The sequence below is a fragment of the Periplaneta americana genome, chromosome 4 (genome assembly GCF_040183065.1).
Source record: "Periplaneta americana isolate PAMFEO1 chromosome 4, P.americana_PAMFEO1_priV1, whole genome shotgun sequence".
Taxonomy (NCBI): Eukaryota; Metazoa; Arthropoda; class Insecta; order Blattodea; family Blattidae; genus Periplaneta; species Periplaneta americana.
In genome coordinates, this window is record NC_091120.1 from 151432793 (window position 1) to 151455850 (window position 23058).

At 37.6% G+C, this 23058-nt stretch overlaps 11 non-coding genes across 11 annotated transcripts; 9 read left to right on the forward strand and 2 right to left on the reverse strand.

Moving 5' to 3' along the window:
• The first annotated feature begins 1095 nt into the window (after positions 1-1095).
• On the forward strand, positions 1096-1167 carry TRNAQ-CUG (transfer RNA glutamine (anticodon CUG)). The gene has a single exon. It is a non-coding gene; the product is annotated as a tRNA-Gln (tRNA).
• A 68-nt stretch (positions 1168-1235) lies between these two features.
• Positions 1236-1307, forward strand: TRNAQ-UUG (transfer RNA glutamine (anticodon UUG)). The gene has a single exon. It is a non-coding gene; the product is annotated as a tRNA-Gln (tRNA).
• Positions 1308-1375: 68 nt separating this feature from the next.
• Positions 1376-1447, forward strand: TRNAQ-CUG (transfer RNA glutamine (anticodon CUG)). Its single transcript has one exon. It is a non-coding gene; the product is annotated as a tRNA-Gln (tRNA).
• A 207-nt stretch (positions 1448-1654) lies between these two features.
• Positions 1655-1726, forward strand: TRNAQ-CUG (transfer RNA glutamine (anticodon CUG)). The gene has a single exon. It is a non-coding gene; the product is annotated as a tRNA-Gln (tRNA).
• A 68-nt stretch (positions 1727-1794) lies between these two features.
• Positions 1795-1866, forward strand: TRNAQ-UUG (transfer RNA glutamine (anticodon UUG)). The gene has a single exon. It is a non-coding gene; the product is annotated as a tRNA-Gln (tRNA).
• Positions 1867-2213: 347 nt separating this feature from the next.
• Positions 2214-2285, forward strand: TRNAQ-CUG (transfer RNA glutamine (anticodon CUG)). Its single transcript has one exon. It is a non-coding gene; the product is annotated as a tRNA-Gln (tRNA).
• Positions 2286-2761: 476 nt separating this feature from the next.
• Positions 2762-2833, forward strand: TRNAQ-UUG (transfer RNA glutamine (anticodon UUG)). The gene has a single exon. It is a non-coding gene; the product is annotated as a tRNA-Gln (tRNA).
• A 209-nt stretch (positions 2834-3042) lies between these two features.
• TRNAQ-UUG (transfer RNA glutamine (anticodon UUG)) lies at positions 3043-3114 on the forward strand. Its single transcript has one exon. It is a non-coding gene; the product is annotated as a tRNA-Gln (tRNA).
• A 348-nt stretch (positions 3115-3462) lies between these two features.
• On the forward strand, positions 3463-3534 carry TRNAQ-UUG (transfer RNA glutamine (anticodon UUG)). The gene has a single exon. It is a non-coding gene; the product is annotated as a tRNA-Gln (tRNA).
• A 19282-nt stretch (positions 3535-22816) lies between these two features.
• Positions 22817-22888, reverse strand: TRNAQ-CUG (transfer RNA glutamine (anticodon CUG)). The gene has a single exon. It is a non-coding gene; the product is annotated as a tRNA-Gln (tRNA).
• A 54-nt stretch (positions 22889-22942) lies between these two features.
• On the reverse strand, positions 22943-23014 carry TRNAQ-CUG (transfer RNA glutamine (anticodon CUG)). Its single transcript has one exon. It is a non-coding gene; the product is annotated as a tRNA-Gln (tRNA).
• Positions 23015-23058: the final 44 nt, after the last annotated feature.

Genomic DNA, 23058 nt, shown 5'->3' on the forward strand with positions numbered 1-23058 from the left:
GATTTTCTCCTCTTATTTCCTTTCTCTTCCTGCTTTCCTCCCCATTCCTGCTGATTCTCTTCTCTTCCCGAGCTCCTTCTTCTACTCTATGACTTTTTCTACTGATTTATTTTTCAACTTGATACCTTTCTCCTCCTGTTTCCCTTCTCTTTCTGCTTTCCTTCCCTTTCCTGCTGATTCTCTTCTCCTCCCGTTTTCCTTGTCCTCCTCTACGACTTCTCCTACCGATTTCTTGTTCACCTTGATACCCTTCACCTCCTGTTTCCCTTCTCTTCCTACTTTCATTCCCTTCCTGCTCATCTTCCCCCTCTATTCCTTCCCCTACTGATTCCCTTCTCATCCTGATTTCCTTCTCCTTCTCTATTCTTTCTCCCACTGATACTTTTCTTATCTTTTTTTCTTCACTTGCTTTCTTTCTCCTTCTGCTTTCATTCTCTTCTTGCTTATCTTCCCATTTTAATACCTTCCCCTACTGATTCACTTCTCCTCCTGCTTTCCTTCTCTTCCTCTAATCCTTGCCCTACCAGTTTCCTTTTCCTCCTGCTTTCATTCCCTACCTGCTTTTCTTCCCCTCTCTATTCCTTCTGCTACTGATACCCATCTTAGTCTGATTTTCTTCTTTTTCATTCCTTTCTCTCCTGATTTCATTCTACAAATTTCCTTCTCCAAAAATGCTTTCTTTCTTCCCCTTGCCTTCTCCTCCTGCATTCCTTCTCCTACTGGTTTCCATCTCATCAGTCTCTCTTTCTGCTTCTGCTCTTCTTCTTCACCCGATCCTGATGATGTAGTCAACATGTAGTTCCGAAATGTTTGATGTCTCAAGCCCAAGTAGATTCCACGTTACTCTTTATAGTATACAAAATTCAGATATCCGTGTTAAAATATTTCCGAGACCTTATATTATAATTCTTTTTATCTCTTAAAAATTGCTGACAAATTTATTGTGATGTTGAGTAAAACAATTTAGGAGATCGCATAGTGTAATCAGAATAGCACTCAGAGCTCCGCATTAAACAAACGACTAAATGTTCGTTTTTAATTTCAAAATAAGCTTATAAGTAACTCACTACTGTGGTAATAAACAGAATATTGTGCGGTCCCATGGTGTAATGGTTAGCACTCTGGACTCTGAATCCAGCGATCCGAGTTCAAATCTCGGTGGGACCTTCCTGTTACATTTTAGTTTTAAGGCTTTAATTGATGACTACTGTTGAGGAAAAAAGTAAATATCCCCCGGTCCCATGGTGTAATGGTTAGCACTCTGGACTTTGAATCCAGCGATCCGAGTTCAAATCTCGGTGGGACCTTCCTATTACATTTTAATTTTAATGCTTCAATTGATAGCTACTGTCGAAGAAAGAAGGACGTTTTCATCGGTCCTATGGTGTAATGGTTAGCACTCTGGACTCTGAATCCAGCGATCCGAGTTCAAATCTCGGTGGGACCTTCCTGTTATATTTTAATTTTAAGGCTTTAATTGATGGCTACTGTCGAAGAAAGAAGTAAGAAGTAAGTTCTGTAATGGTTAGCACTCTGGACTCTGGATCCAGCGATCCGACTTCAAATCTCGGTGGGACCTTCCTGTTTCATTTTAATTTTAAGGCTTTAATTGATGGTTACTGTCGAAGAAAGAAGTAAGAAGTAAGTTTTCATCGGTCCCATGGTGTAATGGTTAGCACTCTGGACTCTGAATCCAGCGATCCGAGTTCAAATCTCGGTGGGACCTTCCTGTTACATTTTAGGTTTAAGGCTTTAATTGATGACTACTGTTGAGGAAAAAAGTAAATTTCCCCCGGTCCCCTGGTGTAATGGTTAGCACTCTGGACTTTGAATCCAGCGATCCGAGTTCAAATCTCGGTGGGGCCTTCCTGTTACATTTTAATTTTAAGGCTTTAATTGATAGCTGCTATCGAAGAAAGAAGGAAGTTTTCATCGGTCCTATGATGTAATGGTTAGCACTCTGGACTCTGAATCCAGCGATCTGAGTTCAAATATCGGTGAGACCTTTCTGTAACATTTTAATTTTAATGCTTTAATTGACGGTTACTATCGAAGAAAGAAGGAAGTTTTCATCGTTCCCATAGTGTATTGTTTAGTACTCTGGACTTTGAATTCAGCGATCCGAGTTCAAATCTCGGTGGGACATGCCTGTTTTATTTTAATTTAAGGCTTTAATTCATGGCTACTGTCGAAGAAAGAAGTAAGTTTGCATCGGTCCCATGGTGTAATGGTTAGCACTCTGGACTCTGAATCCAGCGATCCGAGTTCAAATCGCGGTGGGACCTTCCTTCAACATTTTAATTTTAATGCTTTAATTGACGGCTACTATCGAAGAAAGAAGGAAGTTTTCATCGTTCCCATGGTGTAATGGTTAGCACTCTGGACTCTGAATCCAGCGATCCGATTTCAAATTTCGGTGGCCCCTTCCTGTTACATTTTAATTTTAAGGCTTTAATTGATGGCTACTGTCGAAGAAAGAAGGAAGCTTTCATCGGTCCCATGGTGTAATGGTTAGCACTCTGGACTCTGAATCCAGCGATCTCGGTGGGACCTTATTGTTGCATTTTAGTTTTAAGGCTTTAATTGATGACTACTTTTGAGGAAAGAAGTAGGTTTCCGTCGGTCCCGTGGTGTAATGGTTAGCACTTTGTACTTTGAATCCAGCGATCCGAGTTGAAATCTCGGTGGGACCTTCCTGTTACATTTTAATTTTAAGGCTTTAATTGATAGCTGCTGTCGAAGAAAGAAGTAAGTTTTCATCGGTCCCATGGTGTAATGGTTAGCACTCTGGACTTTGAATCCAGCGATCCGAGTTCAAATCTCGGTGAGACCTTTCTGTTTCATTTTAATTTTAAGGCTTTAATTGATGGCTACTGTCGAAGAAAGAAGTAAGCTTTAATCGGTCCCATAGTGTAATGGTTAGCATTCTGGACTCTGAATCTAGTGATCTGAGTTCAAACCTCGGTGAGACCTTTTTGTTGCATTTTAGTTTTAAGACTTTATATTGATGACTACTGTTGAGGAAAGAAGTAGGTTTTCGTCGGTCCCATGGTGTAATGGTTAGCACTTTGGACTTTGCATCCAGAGATCCAAGTTCAAATCTCGGTGGGACCTTCCTGTTACGTTTTAGTTTTAAGGCTTTAAATTATGACTACTATCGAGGAAAGAAGTAAACTTCCATCGGTCCTATGATGTAATGGTTAGCACTCTGGACTCTGAATCCAGCGATCTGAGTTCAACTCCCGGTGGGACTTTCCTGTTACATTTTAGTTTTAAGGCTTTAAATTATGACTACTGTCGAGGAAAGAAATAAATTTCCATCGGTCCCATGGTGTAATGGTTAGTACTTTGGACTTTGAATCCAGCGAGCCGAGTTCAAATCTTGTTGAGACCTTCCTGTTGCATTTTAGTTTTAAGGCTTTAAATTATGACTACTATCGAGGAAAGAAGTAAAATTCCCTCGGTCCCATGGTGTAATGGTTAGCACTCTGGACTTTGAATCCAGCGATCCGAGTTCAAATCTCGGTGGGACCTTCCTGTTACATTTTAGTTTTAAGACTTTAATTGATGACTACTGTTTAGGAAAGAAGTTGGTTTCCAGCGATCCCATGGTGTAATGGTTAGCACTCTGGACTTTGAATCCAGCGATCCGGGTTTAAATCGGTGAGATCTTCCTGTTACATTTTAGTTTTAAGGCTTTAATTTATGACTACTGTTTAGGAAAGAAGTAATTTTCCATCTATTCCATGGGGTAATGGTTAGGACTCTGGGCTTTGGATCCAGCGATCCGAATTCAAATCACGGTGGTACCGTTCTGGTACTTTTTAATTTTAAGGCTACTGTCGAGGAAAAAAGGAAGTTTTCGTCCTTTTTATAGTGTAATGGTTAGCACTCTGGACCGCGAATCCAGCGATCTGAGTTCAACTCTCGGCGGGACCTTCCTCTTAAAAAAAAGGGTTCTTCTCGTTTTCGTGGTGTAAGGCTTAGCACTTTTGATTCTGAATCCAGCGATCCGAGTTCAAATTTTGGTGGGTCCTTACTTCAGATTTTATTTTTAACACTTATTTGCTGACTGTTTCGATAGAAAGAAACTATCTTTTGTCGGTCTCGTGGTGTAATGGTTGCACTCTGGACTTTGAATCCAGATTTTCGAATTGAAATATTGTTGGGATTTGTTGTTTGTCGGTCTCATGGTGTAATTTTTAACACTCTTGACTTTGAATCCGACGATTCCATTTGAAATCTCGGGAGAAGCTTGTGGCTCGATTTTAATTCTAACACTTTTAATTGATGATTGTTATGATGGAAGGAAAGGAGTCTTCGTTGGTCTCATGGTGTAATGGTTAACGCTATACTCTGGATTCTGCTATCTGTGTTCAAATCTCGGTGAGACGCGGTAACTGTTACTCCACAGATGTGGACGGTAGATTATTAGGTGGATACATAAATGGATGGAGGAATGGGTATAAAGTTAGTCAGATACATAATACAGGTAGCTATAAACGCCTACAAGTAAAGCTATTGTGGTTGGTTCTTCGGCTAATTGATTTCATGACATTGATTACTTGAGTATTTTCAATCAATGAACACAGGACCCGAATAGCCAGAAGATTTTTAGGCATATGTAAGAGAGGACGACATAGATTTGTTGAACTTCGCAGAATGGACAGAATCAATTGAGTCAACAGCAGATAAATCTTTGAAGTGACAAGCTGGAGAAAAAAAGTTAACACACAGAGCGAGGTGTCAGAGTCTTATGCGACTGTTGAGAGTGCCGACTTGGTAATCCCGCTAATTTCTCCAGTTCAATCTACAGCTCAATGCAGGAATGCAATAAGAAGTTAAGTAGTGTTAATGTAATTTTCCCTCCGCGATCATGTTGCCGCTGTCACTTGCAACGGAGGTCTGCTGAAATATCGCGGTCGTGCCTTGGCAATAATTGAATCGTGACGCTGTATCAATTCTAAGCTGCTGAACCCTGAGGTTCAAGCTGCACATTTGCCGGAGAGTACAAGTTTCTCGGTTTTCAATCTTATACAGTATCATCGAAAAGGAAATTCCATAGTTTCAATGGGTAATATATCAGTAAATTCGAAATGGGCAACGATCATATCAGTGGCGGCTCCTGCATATTTCTTAAGAGGAGGAAAGAAGTTAACAGTACAAAATGACACTTTCTTGAATGAAACATGCTATAACTTAGCCTAAATGCATACATGTAAGACCAGGTAATGTTGGGATTGGCCTCCCCTTTTGTATAGCAATGATCTGTTCTTGTAAACTGAGTTTCCTAAATTGTCCAAAATGTAATATATTTTCATGTCTATTCATTGTTGAATAATTGCACAAATTAACAATTACAAGGAAATTCACAACCTCGCAGAATTTTTCGCGCACACTACAGCATCACACGTGTTGGAAGAGACTAGCTACTAACACGTAACCGGAACCGTTTTACGGAAGTGGGAATGGGGAATAATTGCTAGTATTTAGTATTTATTTATTTAACCTGGTAGAGATAAGGCCGTCAGGCCTTCTCTGCCCCTCTACCAGGAGATTCCAACTATAATATGAAGAATAAAATTACAATTATTAGTATTAAATTTACAATTACAATTACAATAAAAATCAAAGTACGAAAAGATTACCTGACTAATTAAAGCTAGATAATTTATCATAGAAAAACAAAGCATATTTTATATTTACTGAATTACAAATTAAACCTAGAATAACAAAATTGTATACTGATGAAATTACTTGATAGTGAAATATTTTGTGATAGATTAAGGAAACTACAAGAAATCAATTACTGACCAAGTGCATAGTAAGTTTGCGTTTGAATTCAATTTTATTTCGACAGTCCCTAGTACTAGCAGGTAGCGAATTCCAGAGTCTTGGCAGGGCTATAATCTGTCAGGAAAGCAAGAATACTGCACTCACCCACGTGGTCTGTGTTGCCACATGTACATTTTACAAGTTCAGTATCACATGCTTTTGAAGAGTGTCCGTTCTTGTGAAGTCGTACTACCATTATTGTTAAAATATAATTTGAGGATTCAGGGTGCTATTCATAGACATTTCGCTAGCCCGGGCTACGAGCGTGCTAAACAGGATTCATATCATATCATATCATATCATATCATATCATATCATATCATATCATATCATATCATATCATATCATATCATATCATATCATATCATATCATATCATATCATATCATATCATATCATATCATATCATATCATATCGCTGACACTGGTTTATGAATACGAAAAACGTTAGTTCGCTGATTATCCACCGAAAGTCCGCGCTAAGAATGTCTATGAATACGGCCCTTAAGGTTTAAGTGAGCTGCAGGTGGCCGATTAATTTTTTTATGTTAAAATAATGTAGTTTGGAGTACTTTCAATTTCAAATGTTTTTGTACAAAACTGACAACTTTCCTGCCGCCCTGTCTAGTAGACAATGAATGGAAGTGAATTTCACGAGCCAAAAGATCTGCGATACTAACGTAAAACTACTTCGTCTTTGTTTTATATACTGTAAACCCGACTTTAATTTTCAAATATCCTCGAAAGGTTCAAATCATGAATAGTAGCCTATATAAACTGCAATTAATAATATTTAATTTATAATTTAAAGCTGTTTTATTATGCTTTCTGTGTGTTGTAGTATGATTGTATGCAACATCGCTAGATCACAGCGGTAGCAAGCTTGCTGCACGACCAGTCGGTTTCCTTGGGTTTCTGTCTGCTAAACTATTTCCCGCCCATGCGCAGAATCAGAGGAGGATCTCCTCCCTATATGTTCATTTACTTGCTTTAAAACTCTCCTTCTTTCTCTGGCCGCTAGTGCGCTGTTGTCTATGTGTATTAACTGCAGTAAAGGAGGAACGAATTGACTTTCCTCCTCACAAACAATCTCATATTCTTCTCAGAGTTTTCACGCAACATATGAGCACACGTCGTTTAAAACTCGATAAAGCGAGGTTTTCTGACAGCTGTGAACTTAAAAATTAACGAATCTTCCTCGAATTTCAAGGTACATATTTTATTTGGTATTTACTTTGAAAAGAAGAAAAAGTTTAGGAGGACGTTCCTCCCTTCCTCCTCAAGGAACCGCCACTGAATCATATTGTAAGAGTATGCACTACTATAGAAGATTTCACTTTAAGAAAATAGCTTTGAACATATGCAGGCTGTTCCATAAACTATTTTTAAGTATTTTTCTTGAGAACTGGGAATTAATTAGTTTCACCTGATTCATAGGGCATAATTTCATTGAGGACTAGATCGATTTCGTGTGCTAGAATTGTGTTACACCTCTAAAATTACCTTATATTTAATTTACGAATAACGGGGTAACAGCCAAATTGATGAAATAGTCTTCCGCTCTCTTGCCGAACATCTCCGTTGAAAAACTTAACAGATAAGTAGGGGTGGTACAGTTAAGGCTAAGATTTCACACTGTTAAAACACGTACATTGTCAGCGCTTATTTAAAGAAGTACACAAATTGTAAGTAAGAGGCTGAAGGAGCTATAAGTGAAAAAAGCAGACAAAAACAATTGTGACGAATAAGATAAATATACGGGCTATTCCATCTCAAATCGACCGAAATCTAGAGAAAATTGACCTTGCAATTTTTAAATACAATGAAACTTTTTCTGTCCGTTGACAACTGTGATACAATGCTTTGTACAAAGTTTGAGGCATCAGAACTTCGTAGTGTTTAAATTAAAAATATTTAAATCTGTCGTATTTTCATAAAATTAGCAACTTTAAACTGTTGTGGCTCCGAAACCCTTTCACCCAGTGATCAAAATCATTGTTTATTTTGATGCTGAGAAGTTAAAGTTTATATTGACATGTAAACAGTTTTTCTTACTTTTTATGGAAATGGAGAAATTTAGATTTTTCTTCATTAAGACGCCCTTGCCCACGAAAAAATATTTTTAAAATATATGGTTAGATTCCGCATTGGAAGTACAAATAAACATATTTTTTACTGGTGCACCGTTGATAAGAAAGTATTGAAAATATCAAAGAAAGAAAATAAATAGTACGCGCGTGAACTAACCAGCTGACTGTAGGTAGTCGAGACAAGCAAGGCCAGGAGACAAACACGTGATGTGCCGTCTAGCAGTCATGGCTGGGCTAGCTTTATCACAAGTTTTCGTAAACACAGGAGTAAAATGACACCCAATGCTCGCTTATCTTCATCTCTCGGCCAGTTCGTGCGGTACTGCGCCGTTCAAGTCCAGGCGTGTGAATATAATTTATTTAATACCCTCGAAACTTCTTGCCGAGCCACTAAGCAAACAATGCCGAATCCCTCTTAATAATGCAAGGTTTTTTCTCAATATTTTTTACATTTTTACAAATGGGCAAAAAGCTTAAAAGTAAGTAAAATCAGATTATCTGTCTCTCTGTATACAATAAAAATAAGGATTACTTCTTAACATAATCTACCAAATGTCAGCTTCAAAATGAGCTCCCGTTCAATGTTCTGCAGTAAATGGTTCCAGAGGTCTGAGCGCTGAAAGAGGATTGTTTCTATAAAATACGCTAAATTTGTCGCTCAATAATACGAAAACCGTTTGACTTTCGATAGTATATTTTTGAAAATGCACTCTCCTCAGCACCTTGTATAAATAGGGAAAAAATTAGAGTATTAAAAAATGCGAGGTTTTTTACTGATCGATTTCATAATATGGAATAGCCCATACGCAGTGTGGAACTTTATTACAACAACCACTATCGTTCAAAGATCCGCGCGCGCATATTTCTCTCAGCTTGTCAAAGCTTTAATTCACATAAAATAGGCATTTGACTAAACATCTGACGTCTACTTATACAGTAGCTACTAGAAATGCTTTTGACAAGTTAATCACACAGCATGGTCGTGTGAGATCGTGGCTGCACAGCAGACGTTCTGTAGTTATCGCTCTCTGTCCGCCTTCCTGCAGATGATAAATTACTACATGAAGACCAGAGATCTTCACCACCCATGCTTCTTGGGAGTGGCCTGCACTACATGCATCCACTAATGAGATTTAGTGCATTCTCTTGAATGCATGATACCAACTAATATAGACGACTACTGCAATCCTGTATGTTCACAGTCCAGCACTGAAGACATAAGCCGACCAAGTCCAGATTATTGAGACCAGCACAATTAGAAGACAATTTTGCCAGAATATGATAGGCCTATTTATTTTGGCAGAATATGAAGATATGAAATAAATAATTCTATGCCAAAATATCTTCATTCATAAACCATTTGGAAAACGTTTACTTTATAATTTTACAAAATAAGCCTTTAAAGATGAATAGTTTTCTCTATATTTAATATACTACCAAGTCAAATGCCATAAGTCTACATAATTATCAGTGACGTCGCCAGGATCAGAGCAAGGGGGTGCGGATGGGGTGCGAGCAGCAAAAATGTGGTACAAAAAATCCAAAATGTTTTTTCATGCACTTGCGCGCATACTATACATCTGTTTATTATTATTATTATTATTATTATTATTATTATTATTATTATTATTATTATTATTATTATTATTATTGCTCATCATATCCATTACGATACACTACGGGACGTAGTTTTTTCACATCCAAGAAATTGTTTGTTTGTTTTTGTTCTTCAAATTAATTTATGCCTAGTATTTAGTTAATAAATTGCCCTTTGGGGTGCGGAAAGGGGTGCTACGATTTTTATGGGGTACTTGCGCACCCTTTCGCAACCCCCTAGCGACGTCCCTGATAATTATACAGTTTGCAGCATCATAAAATCCTAATCTGAATGCAAAAACTAGATAACTTAATTGTTTTTACACTAAAGAGAAAAAAGAAATCTTCTTACATTGGTTGAACTCGAAACTATTTACAATAAAACACTAGTAATTTTTCTATTTTTCTAGTGAAAGATTACACCTTCTGTCAGTTAATATTGTTTTGCACGGTGAGAAATCAATGAAGTTGCAAAAAAAACATAAATGGAATAGAACACCTGTGGAATAAACGGTTAGCGCATCTGGCCGCGAAACCAGGTGGCCCGGGTTCGATTCTCGGTCGGGGCAAGTTGCCTGGTTGAGGTTTTTTCCGGGGTTTTCCCTCCACCCATTACGAGCAAATGCTGGGTAACTATCGTTGCTGAACCCCGGACTCATTTTACCGGCATTATCACCGTCATCTCATTCAGACGCGAAATAACCTAAGATGTTGATAAAGCGTCGTAAAATAACCTACTAAAATAAAAAAATAAATAAATGGAATAGACAGCAAAATTGTTAGTTGAAACCCGCTTGAAACATTAATGTAGACGTAAGATATGAATAGACACGGCAACACTGAAAGACTTTCACTGGATTCGAAAGAATGAGCAAAGGTGGAAAAGAAACTACGTACCGGTACTTATTTTGTTGACTTCTCGAGCTCAATGACTCTAAAAGGGAATTTGAATATTTCAGTTATCCTTGGATATAACAGAATGTTGGTGGAATAAGTGGCTAGGACGTTTCAAAGATTTTATGGAAAATATCCCTAGTGTGTCCTTATTTTATCAGAAAAGCCCAGTTGAGTGATAGTTATAGAAATATTAACAGAGGGGGAAAATAGTGCAAAAATATGAGAAGAGTTATTAAGATTTCTACGAAATATGACAGTTTTACCACAACATTATGAAATATGAACATTTTTGGCCTTAATTGCATTCTATATATCGTGAATCATAAAAACCCTTGTTCCCATGCTGCTAGCAGAAATGGTATAAAATATGAAATTTCATGTTTTGCCTGTTTCTGGTACTATTTGGAACTTTCATTGTGTCCAATGGCAAGATCTTTTAAATTTTACATACTCATAGTTATAGAATCAAGGGGGAAGAAATTTTCTCATGAAATTTCGGCCAGTGTATGGGACCAGTGCCTACCCAGCGTCGTGATGCACTTGGGGAGCTGCGATAGGTAGCGAAATCCAATTGAGAAAGCCAGCTATAACGGCTGGGGGGAGCATCGTGCTAACCACACAATACCTCCATTCTGGTTGGATGATCGTGCACCTCTGCTTTGGCATGTGAACGTGAGGTCAGCAGCCAGCTGGTCGGTCTGGGTCCTTCAAGTGCTGTAACGCTACGGATTATTATTATTATTATTATTATTATTATTATTATTATTATTATTTATAGTTATAGAAACGTCCAGTTTCTCAAAGATACTTACCGGCTCCATCACCCGAGAAGACAGGTTTTCCTGAACCTATTAGATACGTTACCAAAACTGGAGATTAGCTCTGATTATTATCAGGCCTATTAATTTAACTTGTACACTTCCACTTTTCTTGACTTCTCTGATGATAGAGCGGATACATTAGCTTTTTACAGATATGTAACACATTGTAAGATGTCAAAAATCTTGCACAATATTCTCTAAACGTTTGTACCGTAAATTGATCCAAAATATTTTTATATTGTGCTGTAAAAAATCTTGGATTGTTAATGGACCGAGATCTAAACTGAAATAGTCAAGTAACCCACATCTGTAAGAAAATATTTTCATTGCTCCACTCTCTAAATCATTTGCGAAACTGCCTGCCTCTTTCCATAAAAAGAAACATTATTCAATCGCTAGTGATGCCCCATTTTGATTACTGCGATTCTCTCTTGACAAATATAACTGTCAATTTAAATGAAAGACTACAACGTGTTCATAATGTGTGTGTCCGCTTCATCTGTAATACTTGTAAATTTGGCCATATAACGCCATCTTTTGAAGTTCTTTCATGGGTCCGCCTAAAAGAACGTAGAACAGCACATTATTTATCTGTTCTGTTTAGAATATTACTCACTTCTGTTTCAAAATATCTGAGAACTCGCTTTGAATATCTTGCAACGTTACGGAGTCAACATCAGGCCTTATTATCCATTCCTCGTCACCGTACCTCTTTCTATTCATCCTCTTTCACAGTGTCAGTTTGTCGCCTATGGAACTCCTTACCTCGCCACGTCAGGAATTGCCGAACGGTTAATGAAATTCAATTAAAGATTAAGAATTGCATACTATTACATGAAATTGATTTATGAAGGTTAGCCGATTTTTATAGGTTATTCTCTGTGTTTGTATAAATTGTCATTTAGGCCAATCATAAAGTAGAATTAGGATATGAATTGTAAATCACTTAATTATGTATAATGTTTAGTCAATATATCTTTATATGTAAGCTTGTTAACGTGCATGAAAATGATTTTTATATTTAAGTAGGCCTATTCATTCATTCATAGTATTCTGCCCAAAGGCAGGTCTTTCACTGCAAACCCAGCAATCTCCAGTCTTTCATATTTTCTGCCTTCCTCTTTATCTCCTCATATGATCCATATATCTTAATGTCGTCTATCACCTGATATCTTCTTCTGCCCCGAACTCTTCTCCCGTTCACTATTCCTTCCAGTGCATCCTTCAGAAGACAGTTTCTTCTCAACCAGTGACCCAGCCAGTTCCTTTTCCTCTTTCTAATTAGTTTCAGCATCATTTTTTCTTCATCCACTCTTTCCAACACAGCTTCGTTTCTTATTCTGTCTGTTCATTTCACACGCTCCAGCCTTCTCCATACCCACATTTCAAATGCTTCTAGTCGCTTCTCTTCACTTCGTCGTAATGTCCTATTTCTGCTACATACAATACTACACTCCACACAAAGCACTTAATTAGTCTCTTGCTTAGTTCTTTCTTCAGAGGTCCGCAGAAGATGCTCCTTTTTCTATTAAAATCTTTCTTTGCCATTGCTATTCTCCTTTTGATTTCCTGGGAGCATAGGGTTACCATGAGAAGAAATTCTATAGGAGGACATGGAATCTAAAATAAGAGGACATTGCTGAAAAAGGAGGACTTTTTAAAAATTGGTATGAACAAAATTAAAGATAAAAACAATGGCTCACCTTTGTTTTCTCACTAGTTGCTGGATCAGTATTACATCTGTACCCTAATTATCGGTGGATCCCACTTTGTACACAAGAGCCTGAAGAGACAAACTTATATCTTGTAACAATAACTATGGAACTGTTCACAAGACATGTCCTTGAAATTATATTTCACCATGATGATACCTCTGGCTGTCTTCGTTAGCATGCGATTTCTTTTGTCCATTGAGCAGATATTAGAGAAAATACTCTCTCAGCACTTCCATTGTGACTTGGAATAAATAAATAGAATTGACATATTTTTAAGAGTTCTGAGAAAGTTTCAGTGCTCACAGAACTATTGGAACTGAAGAATTTGCACCATTGTTTATCTGAACTTAAATCTTTGTCCAAATTAACTTCATTTGCATATATTTGTACATTGTAGAATAAAGTTGATAAAATTCCTTAGAATCATGAATAGTGACTAATTTTAAGGGAAAAATTGTTCCGGGGCCGGGTATCGATCCCGGGACCTCTGGTTGAACGTACCAGCGCTCTGCCAACTGAGATACCCGGGAACTCCACCCGACACAGTCTCAACTTCTCCCTTTATATCCACACAACTCGCGTGGGCTGACGAAACGCCAGAGACCCACATCGAGTGCACACAATCCCTGTGTGACTTGGTATTGTGGTTTTCTGTTAACGTACACAGTGACGTATATATTATGCAAATCTAGTCTTTCAGGTAAAGCTCCCTGTAAAGCAGATTTGAATAATTTCAACATATATATTATGCAAATTTAGTCTTTCAGGTAGACTAAAGCTCCTGTAAAGCAGATTTGAATAATTTCAATAATTATTCAAATCTGCTTTACAGGGAGCTTTACCTGAAAGACTAGATTTGCATGAATAGTGACGTTTTTAGAGTGTAAGAATTCAATGCATGTCAATAGGTCATCATATGTTATGTTTTTTATGTCCTCCAGCTTCAACCATTGAAAGCAGTTAAATTCTTTCATAGGTTTTCACCATTTGTTTAGATATTCTATGCATAATATCGCCTATTATTCAATATTCATATTAATTCTAGTGAAATGCGAAATGCCGGACATTTCAATTTTTTTTAATGCCTGCCGGACAGGATAAAATGATTAAAAAAGAGGACATGTCCTCCTTTTACCGGACGGATGATAACCCTATGGAAGTAGCTCATGTTACTGCTTATAGCAACCGTGGCTCGCAATGATAGCTATGCATTTCTCTTGCTTCCTATCTCCCCCAACCCCCACCCTCTCACTCACTGGAGTCAAACACCGTTCCATTTGCATTTGTCTCTGATCTGCGAGTGGCGTATCGTCGCAATGTCTCTCTCGAAACCATGTACTTCCACAAAAACGAAAATTTCAAGTAAGATGGGAGGACGCATTTTTCTGCTGCCAATATGATGAGAATATTAAATGTATCATTTGTTCACAAGATTACGAGGAAAACGGTTGTGTAACATAAAACGGCATTATACTACATGTTACTGATGAAACATTAAAAGGTTAAGTGTTATTATTATTATTATTATTATTATTATTATTATTATTATTATTATTATTATTATTATTATTATTATTATTATCTCTGCAGGTCGATCCTTTTTAAGCAGATGTACGAATAATGCGGTTAGCTCACAGATTTAGAATGTGATGTTAAATGAAAGCTAGATGTAAGAACTTGACAAATGTTGAACTTTCAAATCTTTGCCAAAAAATAAATATCCGAAGCTTCGTTCTTTCGCTTGCTCTGTTGAAGCCATGTTCGCTATAACTTACGTTTGTGAAAAATTGTTTTCAACAATGAAATTAGTAAAAACCAAATTTAGATCACGACTGACAGACAAATACCTTCGTGATCAACTACGACTGGCAGGATGTGACATAATTCCTGATTTTGAAACTCTGTCGCAGAGATATTCTGAAGACAGTTAATTTTAAGTTGTGATAATGTGTCCTATGTTTTATTGTTCAGTTCTTTCTTCGTTACACGTACTAAACATTAGTTTGTAGCTTTGTACTGTATAAAATTAAATTTAAGTGCTTGACGTAAGGAAAATGAAAATCTGTTAATAAGTCAGACAGTTGCTTCACTTCCCCTTCGGGTGTCCGCCTCCCTCCATAGGTGCTATGCACGTTGCAGGTTACACAATGGCTCGGGGCACGATCACATTTTCGCCACGGCTGGCTTATAGTTATACCCCAAGTATTTGAAGCTGTCTACTTCTCTACTGTCTCATTTAGAATTCGCAACAGAAAAAGATATCAGATGATTGACGACATTAAGATATAAGGCTCATATGCGGAGACTAAGAGGAAGGTAGAAAATAGGAAAGACTGGGGAAAACTGAGTTTACAGTGGAAAACCTGCCCGTGAGCGGAACACTATGAATTAATGAATACATGCCTACTTAATTAAACACACATAATCACAGGCAAGCATAGACATAATAATTATGAATTAATGTAACAGATGTGGTACAGATTTTGCAGCGTTTATTTTTATAGAATTATTTGTGAACAGCTGTGTACCTCCATGCTGGAGAGCAGTGAACTGCAGGTCCGCGTAATGAATCCACTATAAGAACTGTCGCGACGTGATGAAGAACTGCTCCGCGCGGGGCGTGACGGCAGGCAGCGCACATGCTGATCGCTACACGCGCTACTGTGAGGCAGGGACAGTCCCTGCCTCAAGTCACTAGCCTCAGCTTCTGATTCTCATGCATAAATTTTCATATGGGCTATTCCATATGAAATCGATCAGTAAAAAACCTCGCATTTTTTATACTCTAATTTGTTTCCCTATTTATACAAGGTGCTGAGGAGAGTGCATTTTCAAAAATATACCATCGAAAGTCAAACGATTTTCGTATTTTGAGCGACAAATTTAGCGTATTGTAAATTTTATACTAGACAACAATGTAATTTTATTATCTTAACAATAACTCTTCACTTTCTACAATTCAATTCTACTCCCGTCAACAATGGGATTTGCTCTCCACACAGTAATACAGTATTCTTTAGTGCACTCCACAGACGACAATGACAATTTACTTGGACTATTACGAACAACAATGAACTGTTAATCTTAACTAATATTCACAAAGCACTATTTACAACACAGAACTGTCAGTTCTCAGTTCACAGCTCGTTTGTCTTGGCTAGTTCTTCTAGCTCAGTCACTCGAGTTCACAGAATCTCGAACCCCAGACCTTCAGAGACGATCCGCTGAACTTCGAACTCAGGTCCCCCAACTGCGGTCCACTGCACTCGAACTCCGGGCTTCAGGCTCCACAGTTACGGACACAACTCAAGTCGCGCTCTGGTCTCGAAGCTGGCTTCACTGCTACTCAAAACTAACTCGCTTACTGTCCAGATCTGCCTGTAATAACACTGGCTTACTGACTGACTGACTCGCGTTCACTTGCGCGTTGTATTTATAACTAAGCCATAGTTTCTGGAGAGTTCGCGGTCGGTCGACAGATGCCTAGAAGATAACGACTATCCAGACTTCTCTGGATCTTTCTCCTCAGTCACCAGCTGCTTTACTTTCCCCTCTCTGCCGCGGAACAGCGTGTCGCAACCTCCCCTCTCCTTCACGCCGCGCGCCGTCCCCCAGTGCTCCGTGGAGCCCGTGTCGACTCACGCGTGACCTGCTCTCTTGCGGGACGCGTGATCGAGTCTCGATGTGGCTGTCACAGTATTTTATAAAAACAAGCCTCTTTCAGCGCTCAGAACTCTGGAACCATTTACTGTACTGCAGAACATTGAACGGGAGCTCATTTTAAAGCTGACATTTGATAGGTTATGTTAAAGAAGTAATCCTTATTTTTATTGCATACAGAGAGACAGATAATCTGATTGTACTTACTTTTAGGCTTTTTGCCAATTTGTAAAAATGTAAAAACATTTTGAGAAAAAACCTTGCATTATTAAGAGGGATTCGGCATTATTTGCTTAGTGATATGGCAATAAGTTTCGAGGGTATTAAATAGATTATTTTCACACGCCTGGACTTGAACGGCGCAGTACCGCACGCACTGGCCGAGAGCTGAAGATAAGCGAGCGTTGGGCGTCATTTTACTCCTGTGTTGATGAAAATCGTGATAACGCTAGCATAGCCATGCGCTGCTAGACGACACATCACGTGTTTATGTCTCCTGGCCTTGCTTGTCCCGGCTAACTCCCGTCTCACAGTCAGCTGATTAGTTCACGCGCGTACTATTTATTTCCTTTATTTGATATTTTCAAGACTTTCTTATCAATATACCATCAGTAAAAAATATGTTTATTTGTACTTTCAATGTGGAATCTAACTATATGTTTTTAAAATATTTTTTCGTGGGCAAAGCCGTCTTAATGAGGAAAAATCTAAATTTCTCCATTTCCATAAAAAGTAAGAAAGTCTGTTTATATGTTAATATAAACTTTAATTTCTCAGCATCAAAATAAACCATGATTTTGATCATTGGGTGAAAGGGTTTCGGAGCTACAACAGTTTAAAGTTGCTAATTTTATGAAAATACGACAAATTTAAATGTTTTTAATTTAAACACTATGAAGTTCTGATGCCTCAAACTTTGCACAAAGCATTGTAGCACAGTTCTCTACGTCCAAAAAACTTTTCATTGTATTTAGAAATTGTAAGGTCAATTTTCTCTATATTTCGGTCGATTTGAGATGGAATAGCTCATATGCAAATTATAACGTATAGAATATTACTCGTAACTGTAATCATTCCTAGTTGCACCTTCAGAAAATGTTACAAACGTTATCGAAAAGAGGTATTCAATTCTTTAAACATCCCATTCATTTGTTCTCACATCTTTTGTTTTCTATCGTCGCTGGCAACCTGGATTGTTGTTATTGTTGATCAGAACTGAAGAGATTAAAATGACAAAGACTATAATAGTTGATTACAGGTCATTTCAGGTAGTAAGACAAACAAATGTTAAGAAATACAGAACGATCAATATAAACCTTTACCATAAAGTGGGGCTACTTGGACAGCGTTTTAGCATATTTTTCCATGTAAAATATGGGACTTTTATATTACAACGATTAAAAATATACACTGCACCTACTTGCCCTACAAGATTACATAGATTGGAAAATATCTTTCACAAACTTGAACAATATATATATATATATATATATATATATATATATATATATATTTTAGATGTCCAAATAGCCCCGGTTTTGGTTTACTTGGACATTTAACTGTTTTAGGCATAAAACGTTTGGTATGCCTGTCAGGTGCTCATGTTACCCCGTAATATGTGGCAGAAGTCTTCAGAAGTGTATTATCTTTATGAATATATGATATATGTATATAATGTAATATTTTAAAGGAAAAGTAAAGTCTACTGAACTTCGATTTATTCTCGCAACATTTTAAAGGAAAACTAAGATTTATTGAAATTCATTTACTCTCACAAATTTTTTATTAAAAAAATTACAAGTGACCTGAATAATCGTCTAATTAAAAGTACAAAGAAGTAAAAGTAAAAATAGCCACCATTCCCAGAGTTTCTGCAATAACGTCCTCTTCAGACTTACTTAAAACAATTGGATGTCCAATAGATTCTGGATTCTTTCCAAGTACAGTACCTTCCGTACTAACGTCGCCCGAAGTACTTTAAATTTTTCTGCTGTCCCTTTCGACCCCCCTCCCCTAACTGTCCCTATCCCTTTTTCCATATCTCCTGTTTTGTAATTGATATAGGGTTTTGATCCTGGAGTCTTTTTATAAGTTCTTAACCATTAGCTACCTATATCAATGAAAAATAAAATACAATAATACAAAAGTAAGTGAAAATATAGATATTAAATATAATGTCTCAATTTGTCATGTTGTGTCCAAGTAGCCCCGCGGTGGTCAAGTAGCCCCACTTTTCGGTATAATTTTAATGACTTATAACTTGTGAACCAATAATAGCAAACGTGTACAATATGTTCTGAATTACAGAGTAACTGTGGGAGATACCACAGAGTAAGTGTTGAAAATGTCTTCTACCTGCATCCATACACAACTGTACCATATTCCGTGACATTCTCCGAAGTATATCCTCGTCAATGTTGCTGATTTCATTCCTAACGGCATCATGGAGTTCAGCAAATAGTAACCGAGGGTGTATTCTTGTATACTCAGTCCTTAAGTTAGCCCCATAAGAAGAAGTTCGGAGAGGTTAGGTCAGGTGATCTGGGAGGGGGGGTACAGACTTTTTCAGATTAGGCGAACACCGAAGAAGCTGGCTATAAGTTTCATCGAATCGTTAGCCGTATGACATGTTGCGCCATCTGACTCAATAGGCGCAATGATTTCTTTGGTGAGTTCACTGAACGACCTCGAACATCACCAACACAATCTTGACTCATTGCAGGTCTGTGTTTACATTTCCGCTGAGGAGCGAGCCAGTTGTCTTCAGCTTTCTTGTCATCGATAAAATTGTTACCCTGGTTGTAACATTGCGCATACCGAATTCTCTTTGAAATGCCCGTTGTGTTTGAATCAAGAAATTGGACTTCTAATACGTTTTGACAATAAAAACACGCTGCCGAATTGAGAACAGCATTTTCGTGTTATGACTGGAAAAAGTAGAGATTGTGAACTAATTATTAATATCCAACAATAGTTATAATAGTCAACAATAGATGGTAGGGGTGTCAATATAGATTCTCCCAGAGCCACTGAGATCATTAAACTCAATTTCAAGTTTATAATAGTTTCCAGAGAGAAATTATAACTAATTAAATTTGTAAATCTTTAGGCCTATATGGATCGCTCTGTATTATGGCTATGCATTATAAACCTATTCTTTAAAATTTAAAACACGATAGAATATAATAAAAGCTGAAGTTTGGATTTACATTATTTATACAGGGATAACATTTTATTTTTACTTCAGTTTTTATTGTACCTGAGTTTTTTAATGTACTTCACTCCCACCCCCTCTAATAGTAAACTTCCAACCGTCCTCCACACAGAACCAAGGCCGCGTATACAAAGTTAGTGAGTATATTACGTTCCAGAAATATGTTCGCGTTTTCCAGTGACGAAAGAGCTTTCAATATTTAATCATATTTTCGCACAGGTACTGTCTTCCGTTTGTCTACGTCGCATCCCGGTTTCCCCCACCCGCTTCTGCTCGCTCCCCTTTAAAGGCTAGTGGCTGGGCAGTCTTAGCTCTTTTCTGAAAACATAAATTTCTGTTAGGAATTGGACGTCTGCGGTATATTATACAACTGTTTAAAATAACTTAAATAAAAGGGCCTCGTTGAGTAATTAACTGTCATGTGATTTCCTCCCTTTCTACGCCGCTACGACATAACCACTTGGACGGACAGTAGATAGCATGTCTGAGTAATTTTATCTTTTCGGATCGAGCAGAAGTGAAGATTGAATTTACAGTACGCAAGGTACTCTTTTCTAGAGTAGGTACAGAATTATTTCAACATGAATTACTAGTACGAAGGACGAAACTGGTAATTGGAATTGGGTATAATGGCCTGTAGTGCGATAATATGCACGGAAGAACTGAAGCCTGTATCGAAATGAACGGCTACCATTTTCAAAAATGTATTTAAATATCCACATTATGATTATCTTTCAATTTAACTTCATTCTCTATATTGTACGTTAATGTGCTGTAGACAGTATAATATATACTGCATAATGAATACTCCGAATGGATAGTTCGGTTCGTGAGTAAAAAGACTAAAGGCTGGTTCACAATAAACCGGGAACGAGAACCAGAAGGAAAACGAGAAGCAGAGAACGTGAATACGAAAATTTTTGATTCACAATAAACCGAGAACCTAGACGACTATGTATATCGATATGTATGTCAATAACGATATGTAAAGTTGATATTACGCATTCTGATATTATTTGTGTATAATTGACCAATGACGTTCTCTTATGAGTACAAGGCAGACAACATAAACACAGATTAACCAACTTCGAAATTTCAACTGAAACATTTCATTAGGTAGGCTACGGTACTATAAATATGCCCATGCATCTTTATTATCACAACCTATTTTAAGTCTAACATAACATAAAATAATTAGAGAAGAAACATTTGTAATAGAACAAAAATGAACACAACAGTAGTTATTGAATTGAAGCATGAATATGTAGTGTGTAATACAACCAATACAGTAATAAAATATGATTGGCTTCCGATCGGTGTTCAAAGATGCAGCTATTGAAAGCCACGTATTCTCCTTCATTTTCTCATCTTTATACGAGGCGCGACGCTTATCGTAAACGTGAGGATTTTCCTCAACACTCAATATTAGAATCTCATCAAATAAAACTTGCTCCATGATTCACAGCACAGAACAAAATAATGCATAGGTTATGTCACGGTCTTCTTGCTACAAAATATACGACGACAAAATAGCTTTTAGATGGCAATATAATGAATCTAGTGGGCTGTGATCGGAAACGTGAACGCCAAAGTTGAAACTTGGCCAACTCTCCGTTCCCGATCCCGGGCTTCGGCAAGCTTGTCGTTAATTGTGAATGCTCACATTTAAATGTACACATTTTAACAATTCTACCGTTTTCGTTTTCGTTCCGATTCTCGTTTCCGGTTTATTGTGAACCAGCCTTTATTGTTAATACCGTATTTTGATTAAACGAAAACCTAATGAAAATTATCAAACTCAAAATCGCGATATTTCCTAGTTTACGTAAATGGATGAAATACTTTTCTTCCCTCCTATACCTAGTAAAGTGATTTGTTTGTATTTTACGCCAATATCACCGAACTCCAGTCGTGGAAGGGGGTAGCAAACGGTGTTTCCGGTTCTCAACTGTTAATCCTAAGGTGTAGCCAGGTTAATATTAGAAATGTTAGTAAAAAATAAAATGATGTCCCGGTACATAATTTCGTCAATATCTCTCCAATGCGTCAACATTCTTATCTACGACATTCCCCAAACGCCGGCAGCCAACGTATGGAGAGTCTGATCTAAGAACGAGAGTGGTTGCCTGCTGGAAACCTGGGTACGGAGCGAACTTTCATGTAGTCGGCCGGTGTAGGTTAGGACTGCAACTAGCTCGAATTTTACCGCAGTAGATTTTCTGAGCCCTCACTACCCCCTCCTGAAATTCAATTCAGTTCAATTCAGAAGTTTTTAAAAAATGGTTTGTATTGGTCTGCAAAACCACTCTTCTACAATAGGCCTAATACGATGCAAATACAAAATCATAGAATTCCTGGAATAATTTACGAGTTTTTCTTTACACCAAGGAAATCGGCTTTAACGTGGTATAATCTGATGTTTAAACACACAATAATATTTGTAATGAAATAAGAATCAAACACGAAAGTCCCACCGAGACTCAAACTCGGATCGCTGGATTTAGAGTCCAGAGTACTAACCATTACACCATGGGACCGACAAAAAATATTTTCTTCCAATTACAACATGTAGGCCTACTAGTTGAAGTGTTAATACTAAAACGAAATACATAGGTCCCACCCAGACTTCAATCCAGATCGCTGGATTTAAAGTCCAGAGTGGTAACCGTACACCATGGGACCGCCGAAGAGTCTTTCCTTCCCGTTGCAACATATGAGCCGTTCTGAGCAGAAGTGGTGTAAGTCAAAATTGGGTTATGAGGTTTAAAGTAAAAATTCTGTAAAATACAGCGAAAAGTAGCAATTAATATGTCCCTCATGCTATCCACTGACTACTAATGGTTTAAATACATTGAATATTAATTGCTACTTTGCGCTGTATTTTACAGAATGTTTACTTTAAAACTCATTACCCAATTTTGACTTACACCACTTTTGCTCTGAACGCCTCATATACTAGTTGAAGTGATAAAAATACAAAAAACCAGAAAGGTCCCACTGAGATTTGAACTCGGAAATCTGGATTCAGAGTCCAGAGTGCTAACCATTACACTATGAGACCGATGAAAACTTACTTCTTTCCTCAACAGTAGTCATCAATTAAAAAGTAAGAGGAAGGTCCCACCGAGATTTGAACTCGGATCCCTGGATTCAGAATCCAGAGTACTAACCATTACACCATGGGACCGATGAAAACTTACTTCTTTCCTCAACAATAGTCATAAATTAAAA